The following is a 6,275-nucleotide window of genomic DNA, read 5'->3' as shown; positions in this document are numbered from 1 at the left end:
CACATGGGGATTCTGCAGTAACCTTCCCCTGGATTGGAGTGGGAATGGAGATTTTATAGTATCCTCCTCTTGTCACGCCCACTAAGACACACACACACACACACACACACATTCATAGGTTTTCACGGTATAGTTATGTAGGTCTTGGCATTTTTGGGTCTTTTCCTGTGTAAGGTTGAGAATATCTTGGTGATGCTTTGACAAGGTCTCACTCATCATCTTCAGGCTGGTGTCTTCAGTTTCGTGCTTCTTGAGCAAAGATTGCTTGAGAAGCATGAACCAAAGACACTAGCCTGAAGATGATGAGTGGACCTTGTCGAACCATCGCCAAGATACTCTCAACCTTACACGGGAAAAGACCTGAAAATGCCAAGACAGACAGACAGACAGACAGACAGACAGACAGACAGACACACACAGACACACACACATTTTTGTAGGTTTTCATGGGTATAGGTATGTAGGTCTCGGCATATTCGGGTCTTTTCCCATGTAAGGTTGAGAGTATCTTGGCGATGTTTTGACGAGGTCTCACTCATCATCTTCAGGCTGGTGCTTTCGGCTTCATGCTTGTGTAGGCAAAGCGTGGTCGGAGCTGCCATCTCTTTATAAATACTGCTGGGGAGGTGGGGAGTGTTGCTGTGAGCGGGTTGGTTGGCTGTGTGGTTGCATCTTGATTGGTAGATGGAGTGGGTGTTTGCAGATTAGTCGGCTGTTTTGTAGCATTCTCTGTGGGTATGGTCCTAGTCTTTTGTTCCTGAGCTTTGGTGTTGTGGCCACTGGAGTTCTGTGATGTGATGTCTTGAGCAGATGGCTGTGATGCAGCATCCCACGTTTTGGTTTGGCTCCAAGTCTGAGGTCTTGTCATGTGTTTCTGGCGTGTGTCAGCTTGCTTTGTGTGGGGATCGGAGGGGGGGGCACAGTAGCCAGTGCTGCCAGCATGGTCTGGCTTCTGGACAGTGGTTGTGTTTTGTCTGTGGGATGGTTTGGGTTTCAATCTGGTGAGGATGATTGGTGGTGGCATTGTGTTATCCTGGGTCCGGTGTCTATTTTCATGGCTGGGACTCGTTTGTTGACTAAGGCTAGTTTCCAGATGTCTGGTAGGCGGGAGGTGTCATCCCCTTTGATCATGTTGTGGGGGTGTTTCTCTCATTCGATGGCTTCCATAATTATTCTCTTGTTATAGTGTTCAGTTTTGGAATGAATTAATTAGGTTCCTTCAAAATCAATTTCATGTCCTGTGGTTTTAAGGTGCTGGAAAAGGGAGGAAGTTTTTTCTTCTTTTCTGACTGCGTTCTTGTGTTCTGCGATGCGTGCATTTATTCTCCTATTAGTTTGTCCAATGTATGTGGCTGGGCAGATTTTGCATGATATTTCATAGACTCCTTGGTTTTCTAGATGGATCTTGTCTTTGGGTTTTCTTAAGATGTTGGCTATCTTTTGGTCTGTGCAGAAGGCTGTCTTGATGTTGTGTTTGTGGAGAATTTTGCTGATTTTATCTGTGGTGCCTTTGATGTAGGGGCGGGGGCAATGCCGTTGTCTTGTTCTGTGTCTTGGTTCTTCCTGGATAAGTAGAAATCAAACCCAGAATTTTCTGATCCACAAAAATGGAATGGAATCAACCATACTACTCCTCACAAAATTCTCCTTCCTTTTACAATAATCCAGAAACAGCCTCCCAATTACTGTATCACAAAATACAGAAAACTGAAATGTATAAATTTCAATGACATTATTATAAAATAAACATGTTTTTAATAATCAGGGGTCAAGGTGGGCATGGGAGATGATTCTGATTTCATGTGGAATAACAAGAAAGTGATGACTGATAGACCCAGGTGACCTGATCTGTTGCACAATCTGATTTAGTCCTTGGTATTATTTGGAAAGAGAAAGCATCTGAAGCTTTGGATTAAATCATACAAATGTACAGTAATCTCTGTTGTGGATCATGCTGCTCTCTGTGGTTTACAAAAGAGCTCAGCAGATGAAGCAGGAGAAAAGATATGTAGAGTGCTGTGGAGTGCTGCTGGAAGTCAATGAGGGATGAATGTTGCAGCAGTTGTTAGGTAAAATGTCACCTAATGATATCCCCATCCCTGCTCTTCCCAATGAAACATTAAATGAACATGCAGGTAATTAAGTGGAGCATGGGGTGCCTACTGGGTGGGGAAGGCTATTGAAGGGCTAGTACAGGCCCAGGCCCAGGCCCATCTGCTCTGGCTTCCCAAGGCCTCCCCTACCCCAAACTGCCCAGTACATCCCTTCTCATGCCTTGGGTCCCTTTTCCCACTCCCAGGCTTTTTCCCATTCTCATCAGGTCCTCGCAGTTCTTAGACTGATTCCCACCTAAACACCCTTCTCTTCACTTACCTTTTAAAGAGCTCTAAGACCTCCAGAGCACTGGAATGATTTCCTCTTTAGCACGGCCCTATGCAGAGGTGGGATTCACTTATTTTCCCTACTGCTTCGCAAATGTGAGCGCTTCGCTTGTACGTGTTGTCTCTGCACGTGTGCAGGGTCTTCCGCACATGATCTTTGTTCGCACATTACATCCGGGCGAGTGGGCGGGCCTCCTGCAGTTGCCACTACCTGTTCACCCAAACCAGACAGAACCGGCTGAATCCCACCAGTGGTCACATGGCATGATTCCTAAAATGGCTGCCACTTTGAATTGCTCACAAATGGCAGCCTCATCTAGATCACTCCCACATTGCCAGGGAACAAAATACTTTGTTCTACTATCTTAACAAAGTCTACAGGTGCTGTAGAAGTTTTCTGTACCACTCTCTAAGGCAGTAAAAAAAGAAACAGTCATCTGGCCGTTATTTGGTCCACACATTTAGATCGCCAACAGGCTTCAGTAACTCTGGATTCATGGGCTCTTCTGGATTTGGGACACTACCATTATTTATATTGGATGAAGTGGCACTGCCCCACACAGACCCAGAGTGTAATTTAGGGGTTCTTCTGGACTCATGACTCCTTGACTAGTAGGTGAAAATCATGGCTAACAGGATCTTTATGTTTGCATCAGTTGCCCTCCTTACTGAACCACACTTACTCATGTCCTAGACACTTCCAGAGTAATTCCTATGTATTGTACTCTATTTGGGCTGTCCTGAAATGTATTTGAAAGCTTCAGATGTGTGCCACTAGTATGGTGCATTTCTGCTTGCCTTCTGGAAGGCTTTTAAAACATTTTTTTCCCCTGTCACAGTAGCCTGCAAGCGGGCTGTGTAAAGTGAATGACTGTTGCTCTTCCATAATCTTGGAGTTTTATATCATATATTTTATTTATATTTGAGTATTTTTATTGTCATTATGCCATCGAGAGTCATGTTTCATGAGATGGCTGGATATATAAATCTGCTAAACAAAGAAATAGTTGGTTTTTAGTAGCTTCTTTCTGTTTAGTTTGAAGAAAAGTCAGTTGTTTAGTTCTGTAAACCTCAGTATTGATAGTTTATAGTCTTGATGTATACTACAAAGTTTCAAAGTAAAATTCTCATTGTCCATAGTTAGTCGTGAACAAGAAACTTTAACAAATATACAAACTTTCTTTGTGATAATACATGATGTATATTTTGTACAAATAGACTTCTACTTACAACCATTCATTTAGTGATTGTTTGAAGCTAAAATGGCCTTGAAAAAAGTGAATTTTCATACTTATAACTGTTACAGTATCTGCATTGTCACACATTAAAATTCAAGCATTTTCTACTGATATTTATAACAGGTGCACTATCCTGGGGTCATCTGATCCCAATTTGTAAACTTCCCAATTGATTTCCAAGGGGGAAGCCAGGGTCGCTTAACAACCATGATTCACTTAATAACTGCAATGTTTCTCTTAACAGTTGTGGCAAAACAAGTCATAAAATGGGGTGCAATTCACATAACAAATGCCTTGCTTAGCAATAGAAATTTTGGGCTCAATTGTCATAAGTCAAGGACTACCAATACACAAATTTATCAAACTGTAGCAGACATTGCACTCAGATATTTTTCAAAAAAGAGAAGCCATAAACCTTGTTCTCAGTATGTCAGTGGATAAAATACAATCTGTCATTCAGTAAAGCAAGAGTTTGTCAATAACATGAATTACTGTATTTTTCAAAGTATAAGATGCACCGGAGTATAAGACGCACCTTTGTTTTTGGGGAGGAAAGTAAGAAAAAAGTTGATTGGCGGGTGGATTGGCCTCCCAGAATACTCCCAATCAGCTGTTCCCAGAGGTGAATTTTAGCAACAGGTTCGTTGGTTGTGAGCTCTGTGCTTTGCTTTTTTTTTCAGCCTTTGAAACTTTTAAAACTCGGTTTCAGAAAAAACTTTTTTTCTTCCTTTGAAAGCCTCTGAAACAGAGCTACAGAATAAAAGCCTCTGAAACTTTTCAGAGACTTTTTTTCTGAAGCTTTGTTTCTGATGTTTTTTTCAGCCTCTGAAACCTCCGTTTGAGAGGTTGGGTGGGGCTACATTTGGAGTATAAGACACACCCAGATTTTCACCCTCTTTTTTGAGGGAAAAAAGTGCATCTTATACTCCGAAAAAAAAGGTAGTCCTTGAATCTAAAATTAATTCTCCATTCAATCCTTTTTCATGACATCTCTTTAAAATAAGTCTTTCTTGAAAAGTTAAGACTCTTTAGAATCAGAACTGAATGTTAAATCTTAATGCTTGAAGATCAAAGAATGAAGTAATTAGTATCTTAAAAATAACTTAGACATATATTTAGTATAAATATTTATCATCTCTATTTTAAGTCAAATGGAAAATACTTTATATAATATATATTACATAGTACATATTATATAATATTATATAATATCTATTACTGGATTAGAAGCATTTACTATAAAGTAGGATTATTATGGAAAACATTACATTGCTGCTTCTCTACTCCTTTATAGCAGGCACTCAGTTCTTAATGCATGCTTTTAATGTGTATCTGTCTAGATACCTACAGTTTGCTACTACTTTCTATTATTTTGAAGTACCACATTTCATGTCAGCAAACTTGGTTATAGTACATATTACTGTAATGTAGGGTCTACTGTCATTTTATATTCTTGATAGAAATATTTATAAAAACTGACATGTTTTACATATATATTTGGGAAAGAAATTACAACAAATTTAGAAAGGCAAAGCTGGATTTAAATAACTTTTATATTACAGAAAGTATACAATGGGCAATAGTTAAAAAACATGCATTAAATTGCAAAAAGTATGGAACAGATCAGTCTGAGATTGATTTGATTAGAAATGGGATAAAAATAAATAGTATAGATCAGAAATAAGAAATGAAACAGAGTGAATTTTCAGTTATTTCCATAATCCTAAATAAAAGGCAATTGCAAGGATATCCATCGTATAAGGATATTTCTAGTTTGCAACCATGCTCAAGCTGAAGAAATCACTGTAAAACAGTGAAAAGCAAATGATGGCAGCCTTAACCCTCTTTTTTAAAAATCTCTATAACCTTTTCTGATAAGACCAATGATTGTGGGTCCAACTGGTAAAAATGAACAACTATTTTCCGACTATTTTCAGTTAGGAAATATATGGTCAATTTTTGCATAAACTTTAAAATAAATTTATCCCCTCTTCCTCAAACAAAAACAATTAGGGAAAAAACAAAAGGAAAATCCCAGTGTACGATAAACCTATGACTCTGTATTATCTTCTCTGTTATGGCACTTATTGCTGCTCTTCGAATACCAGCAAGAATATCCTTCCCTATCCTGGATGCAATAGGCACAGTATGAACTATGTAAAAGTTGCTGTCCGTCACATTTGGTGCTGTTCCCACGATTAAGCCAGCTAATGAATCATCTGCATTAGGGTGAATGAATTCTCCTATACAGTGTCCTTTTTTGGCATCTAGTTGCAAATATGTGATCTTATCACTTCACACTAGAAGATAGCAAGATGTATATGTCTTTTTGTCTATAGTTGTTAAAATTATTGTAAAAGATATCTAACTCTTGCTGAACGTTGTATTTCTTTTAAACAATAGAAAAATAAAAATTAGGAAATTTATATATATTAATGTAATATATCAGTCAGATTCATATATCTGTATTTTTATGTAGGTCATCCTACATAAAAATGCTTTTATCTATGTCACCCTACATTACAGCTAAAAAGGTGTGAGTCTTTAATTGTGTGGCTCTTGTCACCATTCTTATTTTCATTCCTACCTCACCTATCAAACACCATTGGTTTTATCTCTTCAATCTGAAACTCAAGCAAAATGAAGTTTACATTTA

The sequence above is a fragment of the Ahaetulla prasina genome, chromosome 4, assembly GCF_028640845.1.
Source record: "Ahaetulla prasina isolate Xishuangbanna chromosome 4, ASM2864084v1, whole genome shotgun sequence".
Lineage (NCBI taxonomy): Eukaryota > Metazoa > Chordata > Lepidosauria > Squamata > Colubridae > Ahaetulla > Ahaetulla prasina.
The sequence above is the reverse complement of the archived record's forward strand: the minus strand, read 5'-3'. Positions refer to the sequence as shown.